Source organism: Phocoena sinus, chromosome 21 (genome assembly GCF_008692025.1).
Source record: "Phocoena sinus isolate mPhoSin1 chromosome 21, mPhoSin1.pri, whole genome shotgun sequence".
NCBI classification, from domain to species: Eukaryota; Metazoa; Chordata; class Mammalia; order Artiodactyla; family Phocoenidae; genus Phocoena; species Phocoena sinus.
Window position 1 is genome coordinate 34,367,967 of NC_045783.1, and position 21,606 is coordinate 34,389,572.

The 21,606-nt window shown below is 42.6% G+C and overlaps 1 protein-coding gene across 1 annotated transcript in view; it reads left to right on the forward strand.

Moving 5' to 3' along the window:
• Positions 1 to 21,606, forward strand: part of CSGALNACT1 (chondroitin sulfate N-acetylgalactosaminyltransferase 1) — a 322,544-nt gene that overhangs the window by 37,050 nt on the left and 263,888 nt on the right. The window lies entirely within an intron of this gene.

The following is a 21,606-nucleotide window of genomic DNA, read 5'->3' on the forward strand; positions in this document are numbered from 1 at the left end:
CAAAGTGATTCAGTTGTATATATACATACATACATATCTATTCTTTTCAGATTCTTTTCTATTATAGGTTATTACAAGATATTGAATACAGGCCCCTGTGCTATACAGGTCTTTGTTGGTGATCTTTTTTGTATACAGTAGTTTGTTCTATGAGAATGTCCATTGGGCTCCTCTGTGCCATACTCTGCAGTGTGGATTCCTGGGAAAGAGCCGTCCCAGGGCAGGCAGTGTAGCCTCGCGACCCGATGCCTCTTGATGCCTTGTTGGTTTTTATGTTCTTTTTCTCATCTAATGAGAAAAAATAGAAAAAAAAAGATGATTAAATAATTAATTTAAATCATTTGAAATGTAAGCAAAATAGCTTATACTGAACTTAAACCAGAATTGGTCAGTCAGCTTTAAATCACGGAAAGAAAGACTTCAGTACAAAATTTATTTTTTGCTTGAGTTGCGGACTTACTCAGCGTTGGTACCAGCATGTTGGTACCAGCATGTTAAGACACTCGGCTGTAGCAACACGTTAGCTGTTTTCTATCTTTACGTTGATTGCAACAGGGAATTTGTTTTTATAGCTATTAATGTTTCTTTTGAAATTAATATGCTAAGGGAGACATTTAATGATCCATAAAAATGTTGACTTTATGTAAAAGAAACAGCCAAAGCCAAGTAGCCTGTATGAATTTGCATATGTAGTCCGGCTTGTTAGCTGTAGATGTGTTTCCAATGTGATGCATGGTATTTTTTGACTATGTGATATGGTGAGAAGAAATGGCGTTTCAAATTTAACCTTTAAGGTGGCAAATAGAATTGTGTTGACTGTTACAGTCTATGTGTTTTAGGTAAAATATTTGTGTAGTTATTGATTTCACAGTGAAAACAGTGCTCTCCATGCTTCTTCAATCAGAATCCTTCTTTGTGTGTGAAGTGAGGTGGGTGGAGACAGGGGACTTGAGGTCTTGGCTGGGGCTCTGGGGTGTGTAGTTGGGTCTCCATTGAGGATCAGTTACATGGTCTCCAGGGTGGTGTTTACAAGGAGGACCGGGGGCCTCCCGAGAAAGGGTGTAGACTGGGCAAGATGGCCCTGAGGGTTAGTGGTAGGTGTCAGCTTTGGAGGGTGAGGTGGAATTTATGTCCACGCGCTGCCCTGTGTCTGGCCTGGTCTGGTGAACTTGGCCCGAGTCCCAGCGGGCAGTGGCACTTTTCAAAACAGATGGTGAGGGTGTGACCTCCTGCACTGTTGGTGGGAATGTACATTGGTGCAGCCACTATGGAGAACAGTATGGAGGTTCCTCAAAAAACTAAAAATAGAACTACCATATGATCCAGAAATCCCACTACTGGGCATATTGGGACAAAACTATAATTTGAAAAGACACATGCACCCATATATTCATAGCAGCACTATTTACAATAGCCAAGATGTAGAAGCAACCTAAATGCCCATCAACAGATGAATGGATAAAGAAGATGTGGCGGGCTTCCCTGGTGGTACAGTGGTTGAGAGTCCACCTGCCGATGCAGGAGACATGGGTTCGTGCCCTGGTCCGGGAAGATCCCACATGCCATGGAGTGGCTGGGCCCGTGAGCCTTGGCCGCTAAGCCTGTGCGTCTGGAGCCTGTGCTCCGCAACGGGAGAGGCCACAACAGTGAGAGGCCGACATACAGAAAAAAAAAAAAAAAAGAAGATGTGGCACATGTATACAACGGAATATTACTCAGCCATAAAAAAGAATGAGATATTACTGTTTGCAGCAATGTGAATGGACCTAGAGATGATCATACTAAGCGAAGTAAATCAGACAGAGAAAGACAAATACCATATGATATCACTTATATGTAGGATCTAAGAAATGATATAAATGAACTCATTTACAAAACAGACATAGAAAACCAGTGTATGGTTACCAAAGGGGAAAGGGGGGAGGGATAAATTAGGAGTAAGGAATTAGCAGATACACACTACTATATATAAAATAAAGAAAATCAACAACAAGGACCTACTGTACGGCACAGGGAACTATATTCAATATCCTGTAATAACCTATAGTGGAAAATAATCTGAAAAAGTATATATGTGTGTGTGTGTGTGTGTGTATATATACAAAACGGAGTCACATTGCTGTACACCAGAAACTAATGCAGCACTGTAAATCAACCCTACTTCAATATAAAAAGTAGACCCCCCCCCCAAATCACAGAGGGTGTGAACACTGAACAGCATCGGGGTGGGGTGGTGGGAGACGCTGAAAGCACAGGGCAGTGCTGTGTGTGGCCCGTGTGGATGCGGCGGGGGGCACGGAGGGTGGTGCCCCCCATTTGGCACTCGGTGAGTCAGGGCAGGGAGCGTGTGTGTGTGGGTGACCAGCCATGTTCTGGTGGCAGCAGCGGGTTGTGGAGATTGCGGTGGCCGAGGACCCTGGGGGGGCCTGGGAGGAAGACACGGAGAGAGCCTTGTGTAGGTCGTGGGCACCAGCCTTGAATGGAGGAGCCAGTGGGGACACTTGCGGGTGGCCGAGTTCCAGCAGGATGAGAGGGCTGGCCGCACAGCTGGGATCCTGCTTCTGGCAACCCCCCACGTATTGCCCAGGCCCCGTGCCGTCTGGGAAGACAGTGCTGCAAACCCCTGGGCGTGTTTTCTTGGGCGCCCTGGCCCGGCGGCTGAGCTCAGACAGCCTCAGGGTCTCTGCACAGGGCTGTTGTCACAGTGCCGCAGGGCCGCCTTCCCTGCAGGCTGAGGCGCAGATTCCTCATCAGGGCTTTTGCTGCGATGGTTTGAAACATGGGACTAAAAACTCCTCCAGGGAGCCGCTCTGCCGGGGTGTACCTGGGCACCAGCCAGCAGCCCCGGAATCATCTGGAGAGGACGGAGGAAGGGTGGTCCCCTTGGGGCCCCGAGAACGCATATCTGGGGCTCTTTAAGTGGGCGGGTGGAAGGGAGCGTGGAGTCAGGGAATCCTAGACGTGTTCCCTGCCACGCTCCTCAGCCGTGTCCGTCCGTCCGTGGAAGGGGAACCGCCTTAACGCCGCCAAGAGGCTCCGACCCGTGCCGTCCACCGGTAGAGATGTACTCTCTTGGATTGCACAGTGTTGCTCCAGGTGGGATAAAGGTCCTATTTGAGAGTGAAGTGGCCCAGTTTAAATGCTTTTAGCTAGAAGCCCTTCTCCTGTCTCTGAACTCCCCTTGGCACCCCAGCTGTGGCCCATGTGCTGGGCACGTTCCATCCGGTGGTAGGAGTATTCCTCCCGTTTCCATCTCCCCTGATAGATTATCGCCGTCCGAGGGCTGCTGGGACCAGGCCTTACTCATCTCCCTTACTGTCAAGGACACCTCCTCCCCAGCGCTTTGGGACTGAGTTTGGCTGCATGTAGTAGAAAATCTGAACCTCTAGATTGAAATGTGGTGGTTTATTTTTCTCGTGCAGCGAGATGTGCAGAGGATGTAGTGGTCCAGGCTGGTGCCCAGTCCCCCGATGGTGCAGCATCCCTATCCTCAGCTTTCTGCTCTGCTTTTCTCTCATTCTTCGGTCTAGAAATGGCTCTTGTACCTCTAGAAATGGTCCTTACGTGGCCTTCCCAGTAATAAGAAGGGTGAACGGCGACGTCAAAAGGTGTGGGCCAGCGGAGTGTGCTTCTCTTTTTTTCAAAATGACTTTATTTATTTTTATTTATTTATTTGGCTGTGTTGGGTCTTCATTGCTGTGCGTGGGCTTTCTCTAGTTGCGGTGAGCGGGGGCTACTCTTCGTTGCAGTGCACGGGCATCTCATTGCGGTGGCTTCTCTTGTTGCAGAGCACGGGCTCTAGGCACACAGACTCAGTAATTGTGGCTCACGGGCTCTAGAGCACAGGCTCAGTAGTTGTGGTGCACAGGCTTAGTTGCTCCACAGCATGTGGTATCTTCCAGGACCAGGGCTCGAACCCATGTCCCCTGCATTGGCAGGTGGATTCTTTTTTTTCTTTTAAATTAATTAATTTTGGGCTGTGTTGGGTCTTCGTTGTCACGCATCGGCTTTTCTCTAGTTGCGGCGAGTGGGGCTAATCTTTGTTGCGGTGCACGGGCTTCTCATTGCGGTGGCTTCTGGCAGGTGGACTCTTAACCACTGCGCCACCAGGGAAGTCCAAACAAAGCCTTGCTTCTCTTGTTCTTAGGAAAAAGACAGCTTTCTTCTGCCCACACCTCCCTGGCCAGAAGTAGGTCATCCTTAGCTGCAAGAGAGCCAGGGAAATGAAGCTGCTTTGTTATGGAGGGTATGTTGCTGCCTGGAGCAAAATTGGGGTTCTAATGGTAAAGAATAAAGGAGAAGGTAGGCAGCTAACATTGAGAGACACGCTGCCACGTAGAAAAGACTCAAACAAACACTTGCCAAGTGAGTGGTTTTAATAGTGGACAGGAAGCTCTGTGGTAAGAGGGAGGGTGAAGGTCTAGACCCTGAAGCACACGGGATATTTGGGGTGGCTGCTCCCGCCAGCACCGGAAGACTGTTTGGAGGGTTTAACTCTTGGAATTCACTGTCTTCCTGCAGTTTTCTTTTTTCTTTCTCCAGCTTTGATGAGGTAATGATTGACAAATAAAATTGTAGTATAATTTAAAGTGTGCTGTGTGAAGATTTCATATAAGTGGTGAAATGATCACCACAGTCAAGTTAATTCACACATCTACCACTTCAGAGTTACCTTTTTTTGTTTTTTTTTCTGTGGTGAGACTACTTCTGATTTACTCTCTTAGTAGATTTCAAATATATCATACACTATTATTACCTATAGTTCCCATGCTGTATCCTCAGAACTTCATTAATCTCATAACTGGAAGATTGTACCTTTTGACCAAAATCCCCCTCACCCAGAAATAAACATTCTACTGTTTCTATGAATTTAAGGGTCTTGTTGGTTTTCTTAGAGTTCACATGTGATACTGTACAGTATTTATTTCTCTCTGGCTTATCTCAATTCACATAATGTCCTCTGGGTTCATCCACGTTGTTGCAAAAGGCAGTACAGTTCACCCTTGAACAGCCTGGGGCTTAGCGGCACTGACCCTCCACACAGTTGAAGATCTGCTTATAATTCATAGTCAGCTCCATTCCTCATGTATGCAGGTCCTCAGGATACAGTTCTGCATCCACAGACTCAACCAGCCTTGGATCCTGTAGTACCATAGTATTTCCTGTTGAAAACAATTTGAGTATAAGTGGACCTATGCAGTTCAGACCCACGTTTTTCAAGGGTCAACTCTACTTCCTTCTTTTGGATGGATGAATAATATTCCATTGTATGTGCGTGTGTGCATGTGTGTGTTTCACATTTTCTTCATCCACTCATCCATTGATGGACACTTAGGTTGTTTCCATATCTTGCCTCATGAGAATAATGCTACAGTGAACATGGGGGTGTAGATATCTCTTTGAGACAGTAATATCATTTCCTTTGGATACATACCCAGATGTAGGATTGCTGGATTATATGGTAGTTCCATTTTTAATTTTTTGAGGAATCTTCATATTTTTTCCACTCCAATTTGTATAACTACCAATAGCGTTCCCTTTCCCCAGATCCTTGCCAACATTTGTTGTCTCTTGTCTTTTTGATAATAGGTGTGATAATAACAGGCGTGAGGTGATATTGTGGTTTTCATTTAAATTTCCCTGATAATTAGTGATGTTGAACATCTTTTCATATATCTGTGGGCCATTTGCGTGGTTTCTTTGGAAACATGTCTATTTCGGTCCTTTGCCCATTTTAAAATGAGGTGTTTTTTTTTGGCTATTGAGTTATAAGAGTTCCTTATATATTTTGGATATTAACCCCTTATCAGATATGTGATTTGCAAATATTTTCTCCCATTCCGCAGGTTGCCTTTTTAAAAATTATTTAATTAATTTATTTTTGGCTGCATTAGGTCTTCCTTGCTGCGTGTGGGCTTTCTCTAGTTGCGGCGAGTGGGAGCTACTCCTTTTCTTTGCAGCGCGAGGGCTTCTCATTGTGGTGGCTTCTCTTGTTGTGGAGCACAGGCTCTAGGCGCGCAGGCTTCAGTAGTTGTGGCTTGCGGGCTCTAGAGCACAGGTTCAGTAGTTGTGGCGCACGGGCTTAGTTGCTCCGCGACACGTGGGACCTTCCTGGACCAGGGCTCAAACCCGTGTCCCCTGCATTGGCAGGTGGATTCTTAACCACTGCACCACCAGGGAAGTCCCACAGGTTGCTTTTTAATTTTGTTGATGGTTTCCTCTGCTGTACAGAAACCTTGTAGTTTGATGTAGTCTCACTTGTTTATTTTTGCTTTCGTTGCCTGTGTTTTTGGTGGCAGATCCAAAACATTATTGTCACGAGCTTACTGCTTATGTTTTCTTCTAGGAGTTTTATTGTTTCAGGTGTTGCATTTTAGTCCTTAATCCGTTTGAGTTGATATTTGTGAGTGGTATAAGAAAAGGGTCCAGTTTTATTCTTTTGCATGTGGCTGTCCAGTTTTCCCAACACCATTTATTGAAGAGACTGTCCATTCCCCATTGTATGTTCTTGGTGCCTTGTCAAAAATTATATGCATGAGTTTATTTCTGGGCTCTCTGTTCTATTGATATGTGTGTCTTTTTTATGCCAATTCCATACTGCTGTCTCTTAGTCATTTACAGTTAGCAGGAAAGGACCAGGTGAACCTGTGTATTTGGAGGTTGGAGGAGAGTATAAGGTGGTGTAAAAGAGAAATACTAATTTAAAAAAAGGAAAAAGTGTGTACTGTGTTATCAAAGAAGAAATGATCTTGCTTACGATACAAGATAAGCACATATAGAATATATATAACCATACATAGTAATAAGACAAATCGACACCATGGGAAAACCTGATGTTCTATTACACGAGGTAAAACATATTTAGAAATATACTGCCTCCCAGACAGCTCACACTGAGCGCAAAAGGAGAGGTCCAAGTGCAGTGCTGCGGAGCATGGGGGAAGCTGACTTATGATTATGAGAAATGAGGAACGGTTTTGATGGGTGTGTAATATTTGAGGTGGATTTTGGTGTTTGGAGGTAAGCAGGAAGGTTGCTCTTGGTGGAGGGAAGAGGATGAAAGGGCATAGAGGCATTTCAGTGCCTGGTTGGAGGTATAGAAGGGTGGGAAGACCTGTAAAGAACTTCACTCCCAACCTTGAGATGGTTAAAAGCTGGACACACAGAAAGTTCACAACGGATCTTGAACGCACGGGATGCTGAAAGTGCAAGACCCAGCGTGCAGGGACAGAGGAGACACAGCACTCACTTACCTGCACACAGGTAAGAAGAGTCCAGCAAGGCTGACTGGAGATTGGAGAAGGCTGGCTGTGCGTGATGCCCCAGGGGGTGCAAATATGGGGGAATCTGCACCACCTTGCAAGTTCTTCTCTCCATGAACCATACCAGTCCCTCACAGAAAAGACAAAAAAAGTCCATAGAAGATCTTTCTCATTGGGCAGAACCGGGGGGAGGAGAAGAAGCTGCTGTGGGAAGGGCAAGAAATTTCTCCTGAACTCTTCTCCTGTATCTCCGCCACAGACAAAAGCTTTACTTTGGGAGAAGAATGACAGACACTGTCATGGTTAGGGTACCGCTGAAATCTCAGTGTAGCTGCGGAAAGAAAACAGGAAAGAAAATCTTAACCCCCAAGGGAGGGGCAGGATTACAAGCTGGATTCAGGACAATGGATGCAGGAGAGAGCAGGGTCACTGAGTAGGCCATCCCCTCGAGGTCCAAGGACACAGGACCTGCCTGAGACGGAGGCTTAATCGGAACAACAGAGGATGCCCTCCACCCTCACACCACCACCAGGCTAACAAGTGTGGAATAACGAGTAATTTGCAAGAGGCAGACCTCTGAGGCCTGCTGCGGAGGGAGGACTTAAGGCTGAGGGTGCAGTAGTCATTGGAAAACAGACTCTGGCATTTGAGTCTAACACAGGGTGGGGCACTTAGGGTAACCATGGCAACAAGAGACCTCAAAGCCAGCCCAGCTCCTGATTAGATTAGCTTAAACTCACACTAAGGCCTAGCAGAAGGAAAGGTGTGCCCATTCCCAGGAATTAAAAAAAATATTTATGTTAGTCTGCGTGCCTACACAAGGTGTCCAACTTTTAAGTAAAAAATTACTAAGCATATGAAAAGGCAAGGAAAAAACCCCAGGAGACAAAGCAATCATTAGTCAGACTTAGGCATGCCACAGATGTTGGAACTGTCTGACAGGAAGTTTAAAGTAACTGTGATTAAATAGGCTAAAGGCTCTAATAGAAAATGTGCAAGATCAGATGGATTAATAGAAACCACCCAAACTGAAACACAGGGAAAAAAAAATAAAAGCAAGACCAGAACATCTAAGAGTTGTGAGATAATACCAGACAGTCTAACATTTACTTTATTGGAATGCCTGAAGGAGATGTGAGAGAGAATGGGGAAGAAAAAAATATTTGAAGAAATAATGGCTGGGGACTTCCCTGGTGGTGCAGTGGTTAAGAATCCACCTGCCAACGCAGGGGACATGGGTTTGAGCCCTGGGCCGGGATGATCCCACATGCCACGGAGCAACTAAGCCCGTGCACCACAACTACTGAGCCTGTGCTCTAGAGCCTGTACGCCACAACTACTGAAGCCCGCGCGCCTAGAGCCTGTGCTCTGCAACAAGAGAAGCCACTGCAATGAGAAGCCCGTACACCGCAACAAAGAGTAGCCCCCGCTCGCCACAACTAGAGAAATCCTGTGTGCAGCAACGAAGACCCAACACAGCCAAAAGTTAAAAAAAAAAAGAAAAGAAATAATGGCTGAATAATTCCCCAAATGAGTGACAGCGAATCACAGATCCAGGAAGCTCAGAGAATACCTGGCAGGTTAAATACGACAAAACAAAACACACAGTCAAGCAGTTATGGACAAAAGGAGAGAAGATCTTAAAGGCAGCCAGAGGAAAGAAGACACATTATGGAGGAATAAAACTAAGAATTAAGCAGACCCTGCTTCAGAAACTATGCAAGTTAGAACACAATGGAGTGACATTTAAAAATTGCTAGGAAAGAACTATCAACCCAGATTCTACGCCTAGTGAAAATCTATTTCAAAAATGAAAGAGCAAAAAAATTTTTTCTCAAATAATAACTATGGAAATTCATTACCAGCATACATACTCTACAAGAAATGTTAAAGAAAGGTCATTAGGCAGAAGGATTATGATACCAGGTGGAATCTTGGATCTATACAAAGAAATGAAGAACACTGGAAGTGAAGGTAAAATAAATGAAGGTAAAATAAAATTCAGTTTTTCCTATTTTTAATTGCTCTGAGCAAGAACATTTTGCAAAACAAAAGTGGTTGCAATGTATTGTGTATTTCTGACCCACCTTTTATTTTCTAATTCATAATTTCTTTATAGAGGTAACATTGGTTTATGACAGTATATGCTTCATGTGTACAACATTATATTTTTGCTTCTGTATACCCTATAGTGTGTTCACCACCAAAAATTTAGTTTCCATGTATCACCATACAGTTGATCCCCTTTACTTATTTTTCCCTCCCCCCCACCACTTACCCTCTGGTAACCACCACTCTGTTTTCTGTATCTACGTGTTTCTTTTTGTTTGGTTTGGCTTGTTCATTTGTTTTATTTTGTTTACTTGTTTGTTGTTTTTTTTGTATTCCACATATGACTGATATCATATAGTATTTGTCTTTCTCCATCTGACTTATTTCACTTAGCATGATACTCCAAGTTCCATCCATGTTGTTGCAGATGGCAAAGTTACATTGTATACACTGTATAGATGTATGTATATATGTATGTATACCACATTCTCTTTATCCATTCATCTGTTGATGGGCACTTAGGTTGTTTCCATATCTTGGCTATTGTAAATAATGCTGCTGTGAACATAGGGGTGCATAAATCTTTGAATTAGTGTTTTCATATTCTTCGGATAAATACTCAGAAGTGGAATAGCTGGACTGTATGGTAGTTCCACTCTTAATTTTTTGAGGAATCTCTGTACCATTTTACATAGTGACTGCACCAATTTACATTCCCACCAACAGTGTACTAGGGCTCTCTTTTTTTCTCCATCTTTGCCAACACTTGTTATTTCTTGCCTTTTTGATAATAGCCATTCTAACAGACACAAGGTGATATTTCATTGCAGTTTTGATGTGCCTTTCCCTAATAATTAATGATGTTGAACATCTTTTCAGGTGCTTGTTGGCCATCTGTTTGTCTTCTTTGGAAAATGTTTATTCTGGTTCCCTGCCCATTTTTTAATCCGGTTGTTTGGGTTTTTTTTTTTGTTGTTGTTGTTGAGTTGTATGAGTTCTTTACATATTTTAGATACTAACCTCTTATCAGATATAGCATTTGCAGATATCCTCTGCTGTTTGGTAGGTTGTCCTTTCACTTTGTTGATGGTTTCCTTTGCTGTACAGGAGCATTTTAGTTTGCTGTAGTCCTATTTGTTTCTTTTTGCTTTTGTTTCTCTTACCTGAGGAAACGTATCTAGAAACATATTTTTAAGACTCACATCTGAGTGTGTACAGCCTATGTCTTCTTCTAGGAATTTTACAGTTTCAGGTCTTACATTCAAGACTTTAATCCATTTTGAGTTGATTTTTGTGCATGGTGTGGGATAGTGGTTTAGTTTAGTTTTTTTGCATGTGGCTGTCCAGTTTTTGCAGCATCAGCTACTTTTTTAAAATAGATCTTTATTGGAGTATAATTGTTTCACAGTACTATGTTAGTTTCTGTTGTACAACAAAGTGAATCAGCCATATGCATACATATGTCCCCATATCCCCTCCCTCTTGAGCCTCCTTCCCATCCTGCCTATCCCATCCCTCTAGGTCATAACAAAGTACCAAGCTGATCTCTCTGTGCTATGCTGCTGCTTCCCACTAGCTAACTATTTTATATTCGGTAGTGTATATATGTTGATGCTACTATCACTTTGCCCCAGCTTCCCCTTCCCACCCCATGTCCTCAGGTCCATTCTCTATGTCTACCTCTTTATTCCTGCCCTTCAGCTAGGTTCATCAGTACCATTTTTGTTTTTTTTTTGGATTCCATATATACGTGTTAGCATACAGTATTTGTTTTTCTCTTTCTGACTTACTTCACTCTGTATGACAGACTCTAGGTCCATTCACCTCACTACAAATAACTCAATTTTGTTTCTTTTTATGGCTGAGTAATATTCCATTGTATATGTGTGCCATATCTTCTTTATCCATTCATCTGTCGATGGACATTTAGGTTGGTTCCATGTCCTGGCTATTGTAAATAGTGCTGCAGTGAACATTGGGGTACATGTCTCTTTTTGAATTATGGTTTTATCAGGGTATATGCCCAGTAGTGTGGGATTGCTGGGTTGTATGGTAGTTCTATTTTTAGTTTTTTAAGGAATCTCCATACTGTTTTCCATAGTGGTTGTATCAATTCACATTCCCACCAACAGTGCAAGAGGGTTCCCATTTCTCCACACCCAATCCAGCATTTATTGTTTCTAGATTTTTTTGATAATGGCCATTTTGACCAGTGTGAGGTGATGCCTCATTGTAGTTTTGATTTGCATTTCCCTGATAATTAGTGATGTTGAGCATCTTTTCATGTGTCTCTTGGCCATCTGTATGTCTTCCTTGGTGAAATGTCTATTTAGGTCTTCTGCCCATTTTGTAACTGGATTGTTTGTTTTTTTGATATTGAGGTCCATGAGCTATTTGTATATTTTGGAGATTAATCCTTTGTCTGTTGTTTCATTTGCAAATATTTTCTCCCATTCTGAGGGTTGTGTTTTTGTCTTGTTTTTGGTTTCCTTTGCTGTGCAAAGGCTTTTAAGTTTAAGTCCCATTTTTTAATTTCTGTTTTTATTTCCATTACTCTAGGAGGTGGGTCAAAAAAGATCTTGCTGTGGTTTATGCCAAAGAGTGTGTTTCCTGTGTTTTCCTCTAGGAGTTATATATGTCTGGTCTTACATTTAAGTGTTTAATCCATTTGGAGTTTATTTTTGTGTATGGTGTTAGGTAATGTTCTAATTTCATTCTTTTACATGTAGCTGTCCAGTTTTCCCAACAACATTTATTGAAGAGGCTGTCTTTTCTCCATTGTATGTTCTGGCCTCCTTTGTTGTAAATTAGGTGCCCATATGTGCATGGGTTTTTCTGCGGACATTCTATCCTGTACCATTGATGTATATTTCTGTCTTTGTGCCAGTACCATACTGTCTTGATTACTGTAGTTTTGTAGTATAGTTTGAAGTTGGGGAGCCTGATTCCTTCAACTCTGTTTTTCTTTCTTAAGATTGCTTTGGCTATTGGGGGTCTTTTGTGTTTCCATATGAGTTGTAAAATTTTTTGTTCTAATTCTGTGAGGAATGCCATTGGTAGTTTGATAGAGATTGCATTGAATCTAGATTGCTTTGGGTAGTATAGTCATTTTCACAATATTGATTCTTCCAATCCAAGAGCATGGTATATTTCTCCATCTGTTTATGTCATCTTTGATTTCTTTCATTAGTGTTTTATAGTTTTCTGAGTACAAGTCTTTTGCCTCTTAGGCAGGTTTATTCCTAGGTATTTTATTCTTTCTGTTGCAATGGTAAATGGGAGTGTTTCCTTAATTTCTGTTTCTGATTTTTCATTGTTGGTGTATAGGAATGCCAGAGATTTCTGTGCATTAATTTTGTATCTTGCAACCTTACGAAATTCATTGATTAGTTCTAGTAGTTTTCTGGGGGCATCTTTAGGATTTTCTATATATGGTATTGTGTCATCGGCAAACAGTGAGAGTTTTACTTCTTTTCCAATTTGTATTCCTTTTATTTCGTTTTCTTCTCTGATTGCTGTGGTGAAGACTTCCAAAACTATGTTGAATAAGATTATCGAGAGTGGACATCCTTGTCTTGTTCCGGATCTTAGTGGAAATGCTTTTAGTTTTTCACCATTGAGGGTGATGCTTGCTGTGGGTTTGTCATATATGGTCTTTATTATGTTGAGATAGGTTTCCTCTATGCCCATTTTCTGGAGAGTTTTTATCATAAATAGGTGTTGAATTTTGTCAGAAGCTTTTCCTGCACCTATTGAAATGATCATACGGTTTTCCTTCTTCAGTTTGTTAATATGGTGTATCACATTGATTGATTTGTGTATATTGAAGAATCCTTGCATCCCTGGGATAAATGCCACTTGATCATGGTGTATGATCCTTTTCATGTGCTGTTGGATTCTGTTTGCTAGTATTTTGTTCAGGATTTTTGCATGTATGTTCATCAGTGATATTTGTCTATAACTTTCTTTTTTTGTGATATCTTTTTCTGGTTTTGGTATCAGGGTGATGGTGGCTTCATAGAATGAATTTGGGAGTGTTTCTCCCTCTGCAATTATTTGGAAGAATTTGAGAAGGTTGGATGTTAGCTCTTCTCTAAATGATTGATAGAATTCACCTGTGAAGCCATCTGGTCCTGGACTTTTGTTTGTTGGAAGATTTTTAATCACAGTGTCAATTTCGTTACTTGTGATCCGTCTGTTTATATTTTCTAATTATTCCTGGTTCAGTCTTGGAAGGTTATACCTTTCTAAGGATCTGTCCATTTCTTCGTGGTTGTCCATTTTATTGGCATATAGTTGTTTGTGGTAGTCTCTTATAATGTTTTGTATTTCTGCAGTGTCAGTTGTGATTTCTCTTTTTTCATTTCTAATTTCATGAATTTGTGTCCTCTCCCTTTTTTTCTTGATGAGTCTGGCTAAGGGTTTATCAATTTTGTTTATCTTCTCAAAGAACTAGCTTTTAGTTTTATTGATCTTTGCTATTGTTTTCTTTGTTTCTATTTCATTTATTTCTGCTTTGGTCTTTATGATTTCTTTCCTTCTACTGACTGAATTTTCTTTGTTCTTCTTTCTCTAGCTGTTTTAAGTGTAGGGTTAGATTGTTTATTTGAGATTTTTTTTGTTTCTTGAAGTGAGATTGAATTGCTATGAACTTCCCTCTTAGAACTGCTTTTGCTGCATCCCATAGGTTTTGCGTCATCATGTTTTTGTTGTCATTTTTAAGTTTCTTCTTTGATTTCTTCTGTGATCTCTTGGTTATTTAGTAGCACACTGTTTAACCTCCGTGTATTTGTGTTTTTTAAAGATTTTTTCCTGTAATTCATTTCCAAGCTCATAGCATTGTGGTCAGAAAGATGCTTGATACGATTTCAGTTTCCTTAAATTTTCTGAGGCTTGGTTTGTGACCCAAGATGTGATCTATCCTGGAGAATGTTCCGTGTGCACTTGAGAAGAAAGTGTATTCTGCCACTTTTGGGTGGAATGTTCTATAAATATCAATTAAATCTATCTGGTCTACTGTGTCATTTAAACCCTGTGTTTCCTTATTTTTTTTCTGTTTGGATGATCTGTCCAATGGTGTAATTGGGGTGTTAAAGTCCCTTACTAATATTGTGTTCCGTTGATTTCCCTGTTAATGGTTGTTAGCATTTGTGTTAGGTATTAAGGTGTTCCTGTGTGGAGGTAAACATTTATAATTGTTATATCTTCTTATTGGATTGATCCTTTCATCATTATGTAGTGTCCCTCCTTATCTCTTGTAGCAGTCTTTATTTTAAAGTCTATTTTATCTGATATGAGTATTGCTGCTCCAGCTTTCTTTTGATTTCCATTTCCATGGAATATCTTTTTCCATCCCTCCACTTTCAGTCTGTATGTGTCCCTGGGTCTGAAGTGGGCCTCTTGTAGACAGCATATATATGGGTCTTGTTTTTGTATCCATTCAGCCAGTCTGTGTCTTTTGGTTGGGGCATTTAATCCATTTACATTCAAGGTTATTATCAATATGTTTGTTCCTATTACCATTTTCTTAATTGTTTTAGGTCTGTTTTTGTGGGTCTTTTCCTCCTCTTGTGTTTCCGCCTAGAGAAGCTTCTTTAGCATTTGCTGTAAAGCTGGTTTGGTGGTGCTGAATTCTCTTAGCTTTTGCTTGTCTGAAATGCTTTTGAGTTCTCTGTTGAATCTGAATGAGATCCTTGCTGGGTAGAGTAATCTTGGTTGTGTGTTTTTCTCTTTAATATATCCTGCCACTCCCTTCTGGCCTGCAGAGTTTTTGCTGAAAAATCAGCTGATAACCTTATCGGGATTCCTTTGTATGTTATTTTTTGTTTTTCCCTTGCTGCTTTTAATATTTTTCCTTTGAATTTAATTTTTGTTAGTTTGATTAATATGTGTCTTGGTGTGTTTTTCCTAGGGCTTATCCTGTATGGGACTCTCTATGCTTCCTGGACTTGGGTGACTATTTCCTTTCCCATGTTAGGGAAGTTTTCTACTATAGTCTTTTCAAATGTTTTCTTAGACCCTTTCTTTTTCTCTTCTTCTTCTGGGACCCCTATACTTCGAATGTTGGTGCATTTAATGTTGTCCCAGAGGTCTCTGAGATTGTCTTCAATACTTTTCATTCTTTTTTCTGTATTCTGCTCCTCGGCAGTTATTTCCACCATTTCTTCCAGCTCACTCATTCGTTCTTCTGCCTCAGTTATTCTGTTATTGATTCCTTCTAGTGTATTTTTTATTTCAGTTATTGTGTTGTTCATCTCTGTTTGTTTGTTCTTTAGTTCTTGTAGATCTTTGTTAAACATTTTTTGTATTTTCTCAATCTGTGCCTCCATTCTATTTCTGCATATTGGATATGCAGCTTCCTCACCTGCAACACAGAGGTGACACCACCTTTGGGGCTCCTGGGAAGACTTAGTGAAGTATGATATTTGAAAAGTGGCCAGTCCAGTACTGCTGGGCCTGTCAGAGATGCCACATGCTGTAGTTTATGCTTATCTAGTTTTGAAGAACATGGGGACCACAGCAAAGAAGAGGGAAGTGGCAGTGTGGGCTTGCCAGTGGCAGCCTGCAGTAGAAGTAAATTGTTTGGGTGACACTTTGGTCAGTTGTGAGATGCTAAGTCCCAATTAAAAATTCAGCAGTGGAAGTCTGCGGCCTGTTAGGGCTTTTCTCCCCGCTGTTCTTTCTTTTATAGCCTAAGATACATTTGGCAACTGAACCTCTGAAAAATATTAATTTTTAAAAAAAAATTTTTTAGAAATGAAATATAGTTAATTTACAATATTGTGTTAGTTTCAGGTGTACAACGAAGTGATTCAGTTTTACATACATATACAAAAATCTAGTTCAGATTCTTTTCCATTATAGGTTATTACAAGGTATTGTAATACTTGTATTACAAGATGTTGACATCCTTGTACTGTACAGTAGGTCCTTGTTGTTTACCTATTTTATTTAATTAATTAATTTATTATTTATTTGTTTGTTTTTTTAGCTGCATTGGGTCTTCGTTGCTGCGCGTGGGCTTTCTCTAGTTGTGGTGAGCGGGGGCTACTCTTCCATGCGGGCTCCTCATTGAGGTAGCTTCTCTTGTTGCAGAGCACAGGCTCTAGGCACACGGGCTTCAGTAGTTGTGCCTTGCGGGCTCAGTTGTGCCTCTTGGGCTCTAGAGCGCAGGCTTAGTAGTTGTGGTGCACGGGCTTAGTTGTTCCGCGGCATGTGGGATCTTCCCGGACCAGGGCTTGAACCCGCGTCCCCTGCATTGGTAGGTGGATTCTTAACCGGTGCGCCACCAGGGAAGTACCCTGTTTACCTATTTTATATATTACTATATATTACTTGCTTGTAGATGTCAATCCCAAACTCCTAATTTATCTCTCCCCCGAGTCCTGCTATCCCCTTTGGTAACCGTAAGTTTGTGAAAAATATTAATTTTTAGATGTAATGATAATATTGATTTAGGAGTTTATACTGTAAAAGCTTCTCTGTAAGCTTAAGTTTTATTTGTGTTGTTCCTTTAAATTGACACCACAGTGTTGGGATATATTACTTCTTGCCAGTCAACTCACAGGGTTTGATCGACCAATGTGAATCCTGTTAAAATTTATTGTTGAACTTGTTAGAATCTCTTCCTTTGTCTCTTTTTCTACTTCCTCCCCACTGCACCTTCCTGCAGGAAGGTAATGTTTTCTACTGCTGTACAATTGATTAAGAAACATTTCAGGATGAAAATATCCATTCTAAAACTTTCAGTTTCTGTATTTCCTGCGCCTGCCCCAGCACTACTCAACTGTCATTTTGATGATTTCTTGCTTTTTATTGGGCCTGACTTAGCACAAGACCATGAATTATCCTGTAAAGACATGTGAGAACCTAAAGTTGTATTGCCCTCTGAAACAGATTTATATTGAAAGCATAAATTAAGGGAAAAAAAGAATATGTAAAGATTGACCCAAATGTCTAAGTCAGTGGTAGGGCTCTGGAAGAGGTGAGTCAGGATCAGTCTTCCTGGGAAATTATGGAGACTGTCTGCAGTACTTTTAGGAAGAATGGCAGAGAGGCACTTAAGGTCCTCTTCTATTCAATCGAATAAGAGAGAAGAGTGTGAAGTAGACAATCTGCACAGCATTGAACAGATTTTCCTTAGCCCTTGTGTATAAATATAACAGGAGCACAAGTGGTAATGATGAATTCTGGATCATTGCCTCAGAAACTGGCAAACAGTCATGGTAAGAAATAATTATACGGTTTCAGCCAATTTAACACATTATGCAAGAAATGTTAAATGAAGAATTTTTTTACCCTTCAAATGTTCTCTCTCTCTTTCTCTTTTTAATAAAGTATAAATACAATAAGCACTCATGGACCACTCCCTAGAATTCATAACTATTGTGCCATGTTTGCTTCAGATTGTTTTAAATGAAAGAAGTAAGATATTTCTGATGAAAGGACTCTTTGTCCTTCTCCTCCCCAGAGGAAGCCACTGTGGTGAGTTTGGTGAGCTTCCTGTCACGGGGCATATAATGGTTGCAGTGATGATCAGCTTCTTTTATAGGAACCATCCTTTGTATGGATGACTTTTCTGCTTTACGATGGGCCATAAAGTCAGCTGGGTGCCTGCAGCCACGGATGCTCAGCTGCTTATTATTTCTTGACATGTGGATTATAAAACCTGTCCACTCCCCATACAGAGTCATGCTGTGTTAATTTCTAATCATTCATTTTATGGAATGCCAGAGACAATCATAATGAATTTATGCCTTCTTTTGGTATTTTTTTTAACACTTGAAATGAGAAGCAGTGGGCAGTTTCCAGGGATATAGAGTATGCTGATTTAGTTGTAATGTTTTTCCTAGAAGTATTCCTTCAGGAGGAAAAGTCAAGGCTCCAGGGAGTAAATATTGCACACACACTGTCTTGCCTCCCTCCAGGCTGTAAAGTGAAAGAAGTAATTACTCCTGTACACTTGCTGTGGACACGCCCCCTCACCTGGCCATGCTTCTGGAGCAAAGGTTCCGAAGTGGAAGGCCGCAATCCCCTGGTGCCCCAGGGCTCTGTCCTGAGCCTACTTACAGGCTTACCTGGGTGGTGCTTAACTCAGGCCGTGCATCAGAAACACCTGCAGAGCCTGGAGACTCCAGGCCACACCCAGACAGTCACATCCCCGGGCTCTTGGACTCACCAAGTGCCTCCTCGGCCCAGGATCACCTGCTGTACGTCTTCCGATGGCCCTTCCTAGACCAGCCTTTCTAAACGCCCCACCACCCCTCACTAGCTGGGCCAAAGCATGGCACCTCTCTGTTCCCTTCCTCACATGGGAGCCATCCGAAATGCTCTGTGAATTTGTTCACTTGCTTATTGTCTCCCCGCCCCCATTAGAAAATGGACCCCTTGAGGGCAGGACCCTGATTTCTTGTTTACACCCTGTTCCTTGCCTGGCACGGTGCCTGGCATGATACATATACGTGTGAAATATTTGTTAAATGAGAATGAATTTTAATATCAGGAGGCCTTGAAGGGCCACTGAACATAAGTTTGTCCTTTTTCTAAGACCTAAAGAAGGGTAACTTCTTTCCTGAAAAGATGTACCAGTCTCTTTGTATTTAATCAGAATATAGGGCAATGTACCCTGAAACCCAGTCCTGGGCCTGTATCCTGGTCTTCCCTCAGTATATTCTAACAAATAATAATAATAAAAACGAAAATATAGACACAAGCATGTATACAATAATCATCGGCTCTAAGGAGCGTTCATATACTCTGACCTGATCCTTTTCTTGGGGGTGGGAAGATTACGGACAGGTGATGAAACAGACTCAGAGCAGGTAAATAACGTGGCCAATAAATCGGGAGTGTGGGATTAACATATACACACTACTACATATAAAATAGATAATCTGCAAGGACCTACTGTATAGCACAGGGAACCCTACTTAATACTCTGTGATGACCTAAATGGGAAAAGAATCTGAAAAAGAATAGGTACACGTATAGGTATAACTGAATCACTTTGCTGTACACCTAAACTAACCCAACACTGTAAATCAACTAGACTCCAATATAAAATAAAAGTGAAAAAATTTTAGATATCAAATAAAATTAATTGGGACCAAAATAATAATTAATAAATAAATAACGTGGCCGAGTCCACATCGTGGTAAATGAGAGGATTGGAATGGGTGCCCATTTGGGGAACTGTGAGGGGGTGAGAGAGGGCATCGGACCCCTCCAGCACTGGTGGGCACTGGCCGCCCCTCCACTCTGTGCTCACAGTTTCCTGTGGCTCCTCTCTGGGTGCAGGTGAGGACCTAGAGCGGCTTGGCTCTGTTCCATCTGGTTGGCTTTGAGGGAAGCCTCCCTTCTCAGTGAGCTGCTGGGAACCCTAATCATGGCTGACCGTGAGTTCCAGGAAAAGACCCTGAAGCCTGGAGTCATCTCTAATCAGTGCATCAGCTCCTAAGTGCCTGACTAACAGAGATTAAATACGTCACCCGGGGACTTCCCTGGTTGTCCAGTGGCTAAGACTCTGCGCTCCCAATGCCGGGGCCCCGAGTTCAGTCCCTGGTCAAGGAACTAGATCCCACACGCCTTGACTAAAGATACTGCGTTCTGCCACTAAGACTCGATGCAGCCAAATCAATAAATACGAAAAAAAAAAAAAGCCCTCCCAATGCAGGGGGCCTCCACGTGATGTGACAGGGTGGGTGCCGCTCTGTGGGTGGTGCGTCTTGGGTGCTGAATTTACTGGTTTGCTTCATAACTTAGGTGCGTGTGCTGCATATGTTCCTTCGCCTGTAGAAATATTACATCGTTCGACCATTAAACCATAAGAAATAAGACAGGGTAATGTGATCGGTTACCTTGACCTCAGAACTAAATGAAACCGCACTTCTCAGGTTCCATTCCCTTCCCTCCCTCCCCCGCCCCCATCTTTGTCTCTGTCTCTGCCTGGTTCCTCGTGCTCGCTCAGAATGGAGCTGCCGAGTGGTTTTGTTGTTTATGTCTAATACAGTTTAAAGAGTGCTTTGGGGTGGAATTTTTTTTTTTTAAGCGGTACACGGGCCTCTCACTGTTGTGGCCTCTCCCATTGCGGAGCACAGGCTCTGGACACGCAGGCTCAGCGGCCATGGCTCACGGGCCCAGCCGCTCTGCGGCATGTGGGATCTTCCCGGACCAGGGCACGAACCTGTGTCCCCTGCCTCGGCAGGCGGACTCTCAACCACTGCGCCACCAGGGAAGCCCGTTTGGGGTGGATTTTATTATTATTATTTTTTTTGCGGTACGTGGGCCTCTCACTGCTGTGGCCTCTCCCGTTGCGGAGCACAGGCTCCTGGGCGCGCAGGCTCAGGGGCCATGGCTCACGGGCCCAGCCGCTCCGCGGCATGTGGAATCTTCCCGGACCGGGGCACAAGCCCGTGTCCCCTGCATCGGCAGGCGGACTCTCAACTAGTGCGCCACCAGGGAAGCCCGTTTGGGGTGGATTTTAAAGAGCATGTCAGTTAAACCTTCGTCCCTGCTATAGATTTAATTTGAATGTGACCCCTGAGGAGGGTGACTTTACACTCTGGCCCACCCGGTACCACCCTGGGTGGCGTCTGCTGTCCCTGCACAGTTATCAGACGTGTGCCTGTTCAGATGCTAAGTTACAGAGGCCAGATTCTCCGGAATGACCTCCGTACTTCCCACTTTTGATCAATGACTCTTTAAATAAACGGACCCCCACCTGTGGCGCTGTGTCACTCATCGTAGTGCTGGTAGGGGCGTGGTTCCCGCTGCTGACCTACCCACAGGTACGTCCTCATCTTAAATCGGGCAGCTTTATAGGAAATGATCGGTAAGTAGGTTGGCACCTGTGGTGTTACTGGGTCCCAGCATTATTCATTGGGATTTAAAGGTTGTTGTTGGTTGTGCATAATTGTGCAGTGCCTTTTGGACACAGAACTGCTTGATCTGTCAACCAAACAAGAATTTCCTGCCCTCAGCGCCAGTGTTTCCACCGGCACTGCTGGTGTTCTCAGATCCTGTTGAAACTCATGCTGCGTTTACCTTGAGCTGCCTTCCGGATTTCCCGGCCTTGGATGGCTGTGGTCAACAGATCAGAGAGGGAGCAGCCTCCTGTCGGGCGGACCCCTCAGCGCTGGGAGAGCTTTCCCAGGGCCTGTCTGCGGCCCCCTTTCTCACATACCCAGAGAGTCACGAGTTTTCCTTTTGTGATGTATTTTAGCTTGAGGACTGTCTGTGGTGTTGATTTTGCTCAGATAAGGTGTGGAGGGAAGTGTGAAGATAAGCCAGAGGC